Genomic DNA, 12590 nt, shown 5'->3' with positions numbered 1-12590 from the left:
AGTAATGGTCCATCAGAGTCCCCGTGTTATTACTTTTGTTTCAAATGTTTAATCAGTTGTGGGCTTTGCTCTGAAAGAAGCCTGTTCACTCAAGTTCTCATACGAGAAAACTCAGGTATGCAACTGGAATGCAATTCAAACCTGTGATAGCTGAGAAGCACAGCAACCGCATGCTCTGATGGTTGTTTGCATACATGCATTTGGAAGCCTATAAACAAAGATGACATTTGGAGTTTAAAACCTTCAGAGTTATATGGCTCCTTGGCTAACCCAGTGCATGAGTCAACTGATGTCTCGATGCAAGGTCTGCTGTTTGGAACTATTCTGCCCCTTATTTTCAAGCTGATTTTTAAGATAATAAAAGGAATTTTCATTTACTTCACTACATGTCTATTGATATTTCCAAATTGACAGTAATGTTTATGACCGTCATAGCTGTCAGCTAGACCAAAATAAATCACAGCAGCTGATGCTAACAACTGTCAAAAGTACAGAACTTACGAGGTGCTATAAAGTCAAGAATACAAATAAAATTGTAATTAGATATGCAATATCAACATCAACATTGCTAAATACCTAAACATTTCAATATCACTTTCTAGATATACTGGAAAATGTATAGCACACAGAATGAATGGACAAACTACAGTTTACTCACTGTTAGTGGCAGTGTGCATCACAACTAAAGGATGAATTTTCAGTAAAATGCTGCAGGATGACCTGTACTACAGGAAATTTCACATCCAAATACTGGAAACTTACTCCTTCCCTCCCACTTCACACTGATGGCAACACGTGGTTGTCCCACATCTATGTTCTTGTGGCTTTGATTCATGCTCTGCTCAGTGATTCTCCCTCCGTCATTGCCCGAGGAATGTAAATATTTGTTCTGTCTGTATTCTGGTTTACAGTCTTGGCCCGTTATTGAATATGAAGACTGTAATTCAATCATAGAAGGATCTGTTGCCATGCATAAACTGGGATTTTATGTTTTATGACTTAGCTTTGCAGAGCAGTCATCTTCCTACTCACCTCCCCCTTTCTTTGCCCCTGACTGAATTATAGTTCTGTCTCTAATTGAAGCCTAGCATTATTCTATTTCTCTTCTGCTGAGAGGAAGACCAGAGCTATCATTCTGAATACACACCAAGCCACAGGAGTCTGGATGAGGTACTCTAATGACAGGTCCTCCTACACAGCACATTTGCAGTCTTTCTGCTAATTAATTTGATTTCCTTTGTCTAGACTAACATAATACTGCAAGTTATGCTCATTTAAAGGAGGATTGTTAGCCTTTCAGTTCACTCCAAATGAGGAAGAAAGAAGAGTCAATGGAGAGGAATCCGGGGGAGACTGATTTTGTCCTTGACTACACCATTGCTTATGTTTTCACTTGACCAAGACTTTGTCTCCAGGAGAACCCGAGACAGCACTATCATCAGAGAGACTATAATCAAAATCAGATATCGTCGGTATGTGCACGGCAAGGCAGTGGCAGTTACACAGAAGGGTTCTGTCTACGATGTACTGCAGTCAGCAGCTTTCTTCCTGGCAATCACTTGGCATTTACTGTTCACAGCTCTTGACATCCTCAGAGGGTTAAACAAACGTGTAATTAAAAACACACACAAACTGGTTTCTTCAGACTCCCTTCACTTTCAATAGTGTGCCACTGGACTAGTAAATCAGAGGCAAGGCTAGTAATGGGAGTTAAAGAAGTAACTCCTCACAATTTGGAAGGCGAGACCTTCATTTGGCAGTTTTGACAATGATTGAAACTGCAGAGCTGAACAGTCTCGGAGCTGAGCCGCCAGTCAAACACAGGACTTGGAAATGGAGTGATGTGTGATAAACTGATGAACCGACTTGGATTTGAAAGTTCAGCCTTCTGAGTAAGGTGGGCAGACCCAGTTTTAATACCCAGAAAGAAAAGTGACAAGGAATCACACGTCATTTCGGTGGACTGTGGAGTGGAATGAGTACATAAGTTTCTTAATGTCAGGGAAGATCTTTCCCTATGACAGAAGAAGAAAAAGAAGGCAAGAAGCCTAAAGAGCCCATCACCAAGCTCTTCTGCTCACAAACCCATAGAAAAATGCCAGAGCTCCCTTTTTGTAGGCAATTTCAGCATCATTTCTAGCCTTTGTATTTATCATTTTGCAGCATTAAAGAGGGGAAGGATTCTGACTTTGGGACTTTACTAGCTCAGGGATTTTTTTTGGCTGACAGTAACGGGGGACCCTCTTTACATAAACACACGCAGAAGATAAACAGCACCTACAGGCTCTTTATTAACTTAATGTGACCTTGTTTTTTTTTACAGTACTTGGCCATAAGCCATTCATACTGTCTCACCACAGTTAAGGTTTGAATATTTTTCCATTACTCATGCTTTCAAGCTCAGTAGAAGTAGACAATAAGTAAAAGGAAATCTAAAGATTTTTCTCTTTGGCTCTTTCAGAAAGCTATTCTCAGAAACATCAGGGAGGTATCTCGGAAAGAGTTAGCCATATCTAGCTATAAATTTCAGTCTGAGATGGCAAACTCCATTTCTCTTCCAAGTCTATTCAAGGCCTCTTCCCCAGCTCTAACTTAGGCAGCACTTCCTTGAATCTAGAGGAGACAATTTTGGTAATCTTTGATGAGCTCATGTTACTACATAGAAGGACAAAGATACCGAGACTCCATTTCACATCAGTGCTTAATTTGATTGAGAGTAATGAATTGTCCAAGTGGCCAAAACAGCTTCCCTTTTGACATAACTATAATGTTGGATATTAGCTGACATTTCCATATCTGACCCGTAAATGCAAGATGGACTGCAAAGAGGAGGAACAAGTGATCAGAGAGCTTGTTGATTCAGGGTTTCGGTTTGTTGGTTTTTTTACTTTTATTTCAAAGTAGTGAGAGAACTGCATTACAGTTTACAACACTTTACTAATCCTACTACTTATTACTGTTTCAAGCATTTATATAGAATGCTTTGGTTGGAAGAGACCTTTAAGATCATCAACCGATAACTCTTGCTGAAGCAGCAAGAGAGATCAATCAGCTGAAATGTTTTGCAAACTACTTGTGATTGCTTTCTGTTGGTGCTAGGAGAACCAGTACAAGTAGTTTAAACTTGTATATACCACCCTATGAACCATGCAGTTTTCTCAGTAACTGAATGCCATCTGCACCTCTTGCTAAAGGCCCACTGTAGTTCATTAGACCAAATAAGATCATCCCAAGGAAAATGCTCTGATCCATAGGTTTGCTTTGGTTCCTAACCAGTGATCAACACACAAATCACATACTCATACATGAGTGATTTAGACCACAGGTACAAACAATATTAAGCACGCATGAAGGTGTCTCTTTCTAGATTTTTCCCTGTATCTGCATTTAACAGTAGACTTTTTAATGAACTTAGGCATAATATGGGGCTAAGAGGACAGGAATTGCAAATAAGGCTAGATGGAAAATATTTTCTGACACTATGAGAACTAGACATATTGAAAGCCTCATGTCCACATTGGAAGAAAAATTAATTCCTGACCATTGGCCTACATTTTCACTTCAGAGCAGCTGAACTATTACATCCCGAATTTGTTCTTATTTTCATTTTGAAGAAGGATGTGAAGTCAGCAAAAATTGCTTTAAGGTACTTTCAATGTAAAATAATTAAACCCTCAAAATCCATAGAGTTAATATGAAATATCTTTTTGTCTCAGTAATGGAAAAGCCCTAAAAAATACACATAAATTTACCTATCATCTTCAAGTGTTTTCAGTCTAAAGATGCTGATACCTTTTCCTGTGAAAAAGCAAATTCGAAAAAAGAGTTTTGATCAACACTTCACCTAAAAACTTTCATTCCCATTGTGTGGAGAGACAAGAAAAAAACTTTCAATTCTGAACCCTTAGGGTCAGCTACCACAATTCATGTAACATGACAGTCCTCGATGGGTCAAGGATCGCCACAGCCCCATGGGATTTTTTATGCTTGTATTTTGAAAGGAGGCTCAGTAAAGAATTTGGCTTAGCAAAACAAGACTACGCTTCCTCTCTTCCCTTACTTAGTTTCAGAAAAACAGCTTCTGCTTTGAGGGATTATCTCAGCTTCCATAGTTTTTCTCCAGCACTTAATTGTAGAGAAGCTCCATAAAGATCACAGCAGCGATTTGGGCAACATAAGAACATGGATAACATCAGAGTGCCAAAGAGAAATGAAACCACAATTAGGGAAAACACTACTAAAAATGCACCTAACAAAGACAAAGCTAAAAGTAGCTCACCTGTCTGAAATCTGCTAACCTGGCAAAATTGATCTTCCTTAGAGGACCCTAAGAAGCTCCAAATTAGCACAAAGACTGAGGAATACTAATTGCCACTTGGCAAAACTCTGCTCATTAAAAACACAGGGCACATTTGTGGGTCTTTTTCCTTCCTGCCCGCCCCCAAAATCAAAGTCTTGTTTTACAATATGAATGACATAAAAGGCTACATCAGAGCAAGTGCACAATTTCCTATCTACTTATTTGTTATAAGGCTTAAGGGAAGGACTTATGCTTATCTAAAAAGAACAAAAGGAGTGAGAATTAAATGATTAAACTGTATGGTTTAAGCAGAATATGCAACAGCACTGAAGACTTGAATAGGAACGGGCGCAAGAGAAGCACATTTGAATTAATAGAAACAGACTTAAGGGGGGAAGCTACTGAGTGGATTTACAGCATAAATGTACAAAAGACATAAAGAGCTCATCTAGATACCATGGTTTAACAAGGTCCTCTCTATGACTATTCTCCACCCATCTCAGCAAAAAATATTATCTGTTTAAAGCTGCTTGCCAAATCCACAGCAAAGCATCTAACAGAAACCAGAGATGAGATTTAGAGACACTTTAGAAATAGGTGACAAGGACACACATGAATCAATGTGAGCAATCCAGAAGATTCCCACACCTACAAAGCCTCCAGTGTCATTTTGGACTGCAACATTGCTTACGTGTTTATACACCAGTACCTCTACAGGGTGCCCAGATGCGCGACTGGGTAGGTAGAATTGCCGTCTGCTGCCATTCACATGGAAGGCAGAAAAAGCTTGGGAGCCACTCAGCAGCTTGCTGACTGTCCTGCTTTGTCAAGTGTGTTTCACACACACCCCACCAACACCACCGAGTAGAATACGAACAGCATAAACTACTACCAGTCATTCAAAAATTTAGCCAATGGTGCACACTACTTGCTTTTCTCACGACCAGCTTAAGCAAGATCTTCCCCATTTATGAACATAACCTTTGAGTTTCAGTACCCACATGAATGGGAGAGAATTCACATTTCCCACACTGTTTTTTCAGTGTGTGAAACCCCACTAAAATCTGCAGAAAAGAGTAGCAGGAAAGAGGAAAGTACAAAGAGGCATTACCCATACTTTCTGTTAAAGCTGAGTTATTAGGGAATAAACATAAAATTCCGGACCTAAAAGGAATTATAATAGCATACCCAACACTATTTTTCTGTCCTTACGCTTTGTGCTATGGACAGTGAGGTCCTGATTTAATCTCCCTGAATTTTGTCATTCTCCCCAACGCATTAAGAAGGTCATTTGTCCTCGGTTTTTGAATCCAGCAAAAATAATCACAGACCAAAAGAGTTAAAACCTATGCCTCTTTCTCTCAAATTTACATTCTGATAAGGATACTGCAGGATATGTATTCAAATATATATTGTAGAATAGTGCAATTTCAATTCCAGGTAAAGTAATGGCTCAGAGAAAACCCTGTATCTGACCTTGAGAAATAACCAAACCAGCAATTAATGTCAGCTGGATATATTTCTGATTGCAACCCTTGCCCCTCTGAGATAAAGTCTAAATCACCTCTTGCTGTCACCCAGCGCAGGGTGCAGTTTGATTCATTTAAAGGGGGAGCCATAGTCTCTTAGCTCCTGGTCCCCACTGGCACCACCTTTCCTGCACCCAGCACACAAGCATGTGTACACACACACACACACACACACACACTCTCTCAGTCACCCTGTGCCAGTACTAACAACCATGCAGCCACACAGTCAGCAAGACCAGTTTGCTGATCCAGCTGAAAAGCCTTTTTTTTTTTTTATTATTTTTTTGTGTGTGTTGCCGGCCAGCTTTCCAGCTGCCTGCAGGATGAGTAGCGCCGCCGGGGCCCCCGTGCCAGCACTGGGCAGCTCTGCCCTGCCAGTGCCAGCCTAGGGCAGGCTGCCTGCAGCCCGCGGAGAGGCCGCACCCTGATACTCCTTCCAAACCGGGGCCTGGGAACGCTGTCACCCAACTTACCTGTTTCAGGGTGGAGGAGGCTAATGTCACTGGAAAGGTGTGGCTGATAAAGGTGGCGTTGACTGACAGGACTGCATGCTTTTGCTTCCTAGGTGAGATGCACGGTCCTTGTATCTAAAGGGCTTGGTGCTAGGACTACAGGCTGTACCATAGCAGTGAGAGGAAATAAAATAATAATAATAATAGAATGTGATGAATAGCACCATTTCAGATGCCCAAGGGCATCCAAGATGTTTGTACAGGCTGCCACATCAGAGGCAGACCCTATGGGAGATGCATACTCCTCCACAGTGGCAGCTGGAAGCCAGGTGAGAGATGTGGGGTATTCAAACAGGCATCAATTTTTGCAAGTTTCTTAAACACTGTACCCCGTTTTTAGACTAGATTTCCAAAAGAGGTATGCACCATTTACCTCAACTCCTCAATGGATATGAAGTACTTAAAATGAAGATCTTTTATCTTATCTTGAAAACGTACTCTGCAACTGGAGTGCAAAACTAAATATTAAAGATGGAAAAAGAAGTATGAAAATATAGTCTAACTGCTGCATCCTACTGTTTGACTTTTGAGTGTCTTGCCTTGTAATTTCAAAGGTTTCTTCTGCCAAGGCTTGGGGTTTTAAGTGATTTGATAAAACCACTGGTTAGACTGCACAGGAATAATCTACATGGTATTTGAGTCACTGATGTTTTATCCTTCACTCTTTCTCCATTAGTCATATGCCCCTCTCAGCCCCCTGCCCTAACAACTACCCTTGCTGGATTCTCCATATCTGAATCTAGCACTGAAGACTGTGGCAAGGTGGCTCTTATTCCTTTTTGTGAAGATGCTGCATACCTATGCAATTATTGCACTGCAAAATTAAGAAAGCCTGAATTTAAGGACAAACAAACAAACAAGTAATGTGGTTTTGTGAAAGAAGTTGAGGGAAATAGTTTTCCACTGTCTTTCCAGGTAACGGATGGGACAAAAATGCTCATGAGACAGAATCAACCTGCTGGTTAATAACCTGAAAAAAGAAATCTAATAGAAGTTATAACACAATTTGAATGCAAACATTTGTCCAAGCTCCCTTTCAGAATGGAGCACCAGAACCATAACAAAAGCTGTTCACTTGTTCTGTCTTTTTTCTATTCACATGGATTTTGGCTCACATTAGGCAAAAGCACAAGTTGTGCATGCACATGACATGGTAAGAAATGGAGCGATGTTCCTGATACATGAATGAGAAAAACAGGAGACAAGTTATCCAGGAGCATTCATTCAGCAGAAGGCTGAAACAGCATCTGACCTGTCAGAGTCTGAGGTGAAGCCTTCAACGCCAAAGAGCACCAGCTCACATCTCTGCCACCCAGTCAAAGGGTACAAACACCACAGTAAGCAGCCATCCAAAAGGCACAGGCTTACACTCAGAACCTGTGCATTAAGATTCTCCCCTGTTACTGAAAGAAGCTATCTTCATTCTCCAAAAGCCCAGATGCTTTTGAGTACCACATGGGCTAATGTTTCCCAGTTAACTGTGGCCGCATGTATGCATAAATATACTTGATGGTCAACAGAGAGAACTAAGCTCTCATACAGGTATTAGCTCACACCATTTTAATAATTAGAACTCTGATTAAGAGAGGACAGCTTTAAACTAACACTGTAGAAGTTAAGCAAACACTTAATTGTCTTCCTGTATTCAGGTCCAAAAGCCCATTGAAGTTACTAGACATTAGAAGAAAAGCATGGCAACATACCTCACACACCAGCAAGTCAAAAGCATCAGGGTACACACACTACACACTTGCAATTAAAAAAAAAAAAAAAAAAGGTTGGATAAGTTTGCATCTTGTTGCAGCTTTTTGTTAAGTCAGTTCCATACACACACATCAAATTGTATATTGTTCCTACGTGCATTCATGTTCCTCTCAATGGTCATCACAGGAACCTGTCTGTCCCAAGATGTCCTGAAGTAGGACAAGAGACGACTCATTAAAAAAAAAAAATCCAAAAGCAGAAGCGACCCCAATTTGTACGCAAATCTCAAAAAGCCCCCAATCAGATCTATGCCCACCACACTTTGTTGATGGCATGCTGAGGACATTAAGGACAAATCAGGGTTCTATTCTTGGACTTGAAAACATGGCTGCACAAATGCAGAATGGAAAATAGTAGGTTATGTGCCAGTTCTGGGTGTTACACTTCAGGAAAGTCATGAAGATTTTCTAGAGGCAAAGAAGAAAGACAAGAACGTTTATAAACACAGAAACTATAACTTAATGCGGCAAGATTGCAGAAATCAGGGATCCATAATACAAAGAAGCAAAGACCAGAGGAGTGATGTTAATAGCTTTCAAACACATAAAAGGATATCATAAAGAGTGAAACAATTATGTCCTTAACCCTTCACGTATGCAAATGTAATAATGTCAGTAAATAAGATTTCAGACAATATTCTTACTAGCAAGCACCATGATACAGATACTGAATCACTGGAATTGATTTGCCTAAGTTTGTAGACATCATCAGGATTATTAAGAAGAAAGTGACACAAAAGGAGAAAAAAATAATCACCACATCTGCCAGGAATTATGCTAGATGAAATGGATCCTAACAAGCAGGGGATGAGCCAGATGGCTTCTCAAAGTCCCTTAATTCCTTTTAAGTAAACAAATATATATATATATATATAATATATAAAACAATTATTGTGCTCCAAAGAATCATCTTTATCATAGACTTTTGCCTAGTTTCCTGTCATCTCTCTTCTCATCTTTCTAGGTTTCTATGTTTTTCTTTTTGCAGTACAGCTTAAAGTACTTTCGCAATGGGAATCACTAAACCACTACTCAAAACCAGCCTTATGTTTAACACACTGCAACCTGCTAATTGTCAACCTACCACCTTTATAACACAGATACTATCAGATTCTTTCAGAATTGAAGACTCATTTTGTTTTCTTTTGCTGTAGGCAGAATAAGTAACATTTGCTCCATGCTCCTCACTTGGCAAGAGGTCAAGACTCAAGATTTTCCAAAATTTAGGTTACTTAGAGGAAACATTCCTAGTTTATTTGTTGAAGAAAATGAATTTCATTTATAAGTCAATAGAAAATAAGTTACATTCCCAAAGCATATTTAAATGACCATAAACCACACACCCACACCATTTTCCACATAAGGTTAATTTGGGCACAGTTTTAAACCATATTTGAGGACTGATCTCAAGGCAGAGAAGTCAAAACTGCTTATCTAGCAGTGTGGGTAGACAATATTATGCCAATATCAAGTCTTATTGTACTTTTTCCTCCCGGTTCCTCCGGAACCAGAGCAACAGACATGTTGAACTAGAAGCAGGGCAATGGTGCTGCTGCATTGACTGATGGACCAGCCAAACTCCACAAACAGCAACTGAATGGAGCAGCTGAGTGGCTTCTCATTCAAAGGCCTCAGGACGGCAGGAGAGGCCCAGAAACAAGCACATCCTTGAAGATCTGAAGCAAACCACAGAGATTTGCACAGACCAAAACATCTGTATTGTCCTTGTGACAGCAAACACCCAGTTTTCTCTATTCGTAATACCCGTAATTAACAGGTGTGGAATGGTTTGTCAACAGCTGTCATCATAAAGCTATGGTATTTGTCCTATAAGCACAGCAATACCCTGTGAAAATGTATCCACTGTCAATCCCTTCCTTTCCCACAAAGCCCAACAGATAAATAAATGAAATTACCCTCAAACAGAAACTGAACACACACTGGAACCACATTCCACTTTCCCATCTGCCTTCTTTATCCTCCCAAGATTGAGATCAGTTTTGAAATTTGGTGTACTTACTGTTGCTAATTCCCTAAAATCAGCCTACAGAGTAAAGACATCTCCTCAACATTTCCCCTGTGAGGAACTTTTCCCTTACCTCGATAATAGTCTACTATTTCTGACTACATTAAAGAGGCAGACTGATATGGCAGTGTGTGGTTTTCTAAAAACCAGAAAAGAGTCATTCACCTAAGAGCAACTTACAACACCAATATTGGTTATTTGCTTACTGTTATTTACTCTTAATAGTCTTTATTTGCTGTTCTTTAGTAACTGTTATACAATTCCTCTTAGTACGGCTGTTCCTGAGAGGAGCCAGTTGCTCAGGTATGTTTTTTATACCAATGTTACATTTATACTGTCTTGTAACGCAATGCAAAGCAGTGGTCAAGTGAATATACCTATGTTCAGATTCTAACAAAAAGTATGTCACTCATTGCCAAGGAATTACTGTAGAATTGAAGCAAAAGGGAAGTTTAATACAAGACAGAATCCTGAAGCAGATTAGTACAGCAGAGGATGAGAAGAAGCTGCAAGTAGGCAGTAGGCAATGCTGCAACGTTTTCTACTGACAAGAAATCCTACCCACCTTTTCACCACGTCCAGTAACCTCAGGGGGGAAAAATATGGAGGAGGGAGAAATTATTCCCTGCAAAAATGTATTTTAAATTATTTCAGAGGATTTATCTGACAAATACTGGCTTCACTAGAATCTATTAAAAAAAAAAGCCAGTAATTTTACCCTGTGGGAATATCAATACAGCATCCTTGATGTTTAAAACATAGTCATTTAGACCAGGTGAGGATCTGTCTTGATACCCACTGATATTTCACACAGATCAGGTAGACCAAAAAAATAAATAAATAAATAAAAAAAATAAAAATACTGCCATTGAAAACACCTGGTAAGTTTGAAGTAATCAGCAAATGCTTACAGGGTGATTATTGTGACAGCTGACCTATGGGAAAACAAAACAAAACAGCAACCACACCAGAAATGTTTACCAGAAAGTAATTTAAAACAATAGATTAACAATATTTATGTTCTTGGAATATTTTGTAACTCCAATACAAATTATTTTTCATTTCTTCTTAGTATCATGTTTCTTCCTTTGTTATTTTGCCTATTTAAAATTTTATTCTACTTTTAATTAATTAGACTTCTATAAAGGGGGAAGAAGGAGGAGGGGAGAGAAAACTTCACAAATATCCATTTTCTGCCTAGTGGAACACATTAATTAAATCTAGCCTACTTAGCTCAAATCAGGGCTACTGAAGTTCTTGGATACACAAGAACACTAATAGCTGAACAGGTTCTATAAACTGTGGCTAAAATGTACCCTCCAAAAGCGTCTGTTAGGCTGGACAATTTCCCTCTTTTTAAAGATGTAAAACCAGCAAAAATTCTGGAAGTCCTGTTATATGGGCCAATGGTAACTGCAACTTCTCTGCCTGTGTTAGTGCCTTGGATTTGTGATTTAGCAGAGCTGCCCGGCGGGATCACACGGGATATCCAAGAATGGTTCAGTCTCCTATTACATGCCTTTCTAAGAATTTTAGAGCATAAAATAATTAAATAGTGACACTCCACAATCAAATAGTTCCTAGTCTTTTTCTTTCTTGGGTTTTGTTTTGTTTTCCCCCATAACCTTAGGTATCAGGATCTAGGAAGAACTTAATGGAGGTTAAGACCATTATGGGGAAAACAGAGAGGTGAAGGGACAGGGAGAAAAAGCTGTAATACAACCTTTGTGGGAAAAATTTAACGAGACAAGGACTTTTTCATTGCATGACTGCCATATATTCTAAAGCAAGAAACATGAATATGTAATTAGAATCCCCCCATATCCCATAGATTTACATTCTTCAATGGAAAAAAATTAATATCTGATTAAGGTTTACATCAGAGATGCCGGACCTTCTGAAGTCATTAACTTCAGTGTCAGCAATGGTGACAAATAACTGACTATTTTTCTGAAGCTAATGCTAACTTTCCCACAATGTGTGCATTAATTGTAGGCTTCATAACACAAGTGTCTTGTTTGGTACAGTTTCCTGGCTGGAAGGCCCTAGTTTCTGCCAGTTGGCTGTACCAGGCAAATCATTTAAGTAAAGGAGGGCTGATCCTAATCTCTCCTCATGCAGTGCTAATACAGCATCAATGAAGAATTCGGTACCTGTGCTCCTTTGTGTGCACAGCTCCCAACTGAACTTTGGACTTGTAAAATTGATTGTTATAGAGGACTTTCTCATCTTGAAGTAAAATCACGTTCAGTGATCCTCAAAAGTATCTGAGAAATCCCAACGGCCTCTGAGAGGCTCACCAGCTCTGAACTGTGACATTCTGTCCACTGGCACCAGGGGCCATTCCCTACGTAAGGATTTGACAGTGGAGGGGAGGGGGTAAAATGTGTTTAGCTGTACTTTGGATCCAGTTACATCTTCTTATAGCTCTGAGGATTTTATCACCTTTAGTTCCAGAGT

At 39.6% G+C, this 12590-nt stretch overlaps 1 protein-coding gene across 2 annotated transcripts in view; it reads right to left on the bottom strand.

Moving 5' to 3' along the window:
- Positions 1–12590, bottom strand: part of GREM2 (gremlin 2, DAN family BMP antagonist) — a 42154-nt gene that overhangs the window by 10509 nt on the left and 19055 nt on the right. Inside the window, exon 1 of one of the 2 annotated variants that reach the window (XM_014950541.1) lies at positions 10696–10727. The exons of the other annotated variant lie outside the window; for it this stretch is intronic. The gene's annotated coding sequence lies outside the window, so the exon portion shown is untranslated. Of the gene's footprint in view, positions 1–10695; positions 10728–12590 lie in introns of those variants that run through there. 2 annotated transcript variants of the gene reach the window in all.

Source organism: Calidris pugnax, unplaced genomic scaffold (assembly GCF_001431845.1).
Source record: "Calidris pugnax isolate Ruff unplaced genomic scaffold, ASM143184v1 scaffold24, whole genome shotgun sequence".
NCBI lineage: Eukaryota > Metazoa > Chordata > Aves > Charadriiformes > Scolopacidae > Calidris > Calidris pugnax.
The sequence above is the reverse complement of the archived record's forward strand: the minus strand, read 5'-3'. Positions and strand labels throughout refer to the sequence as shown.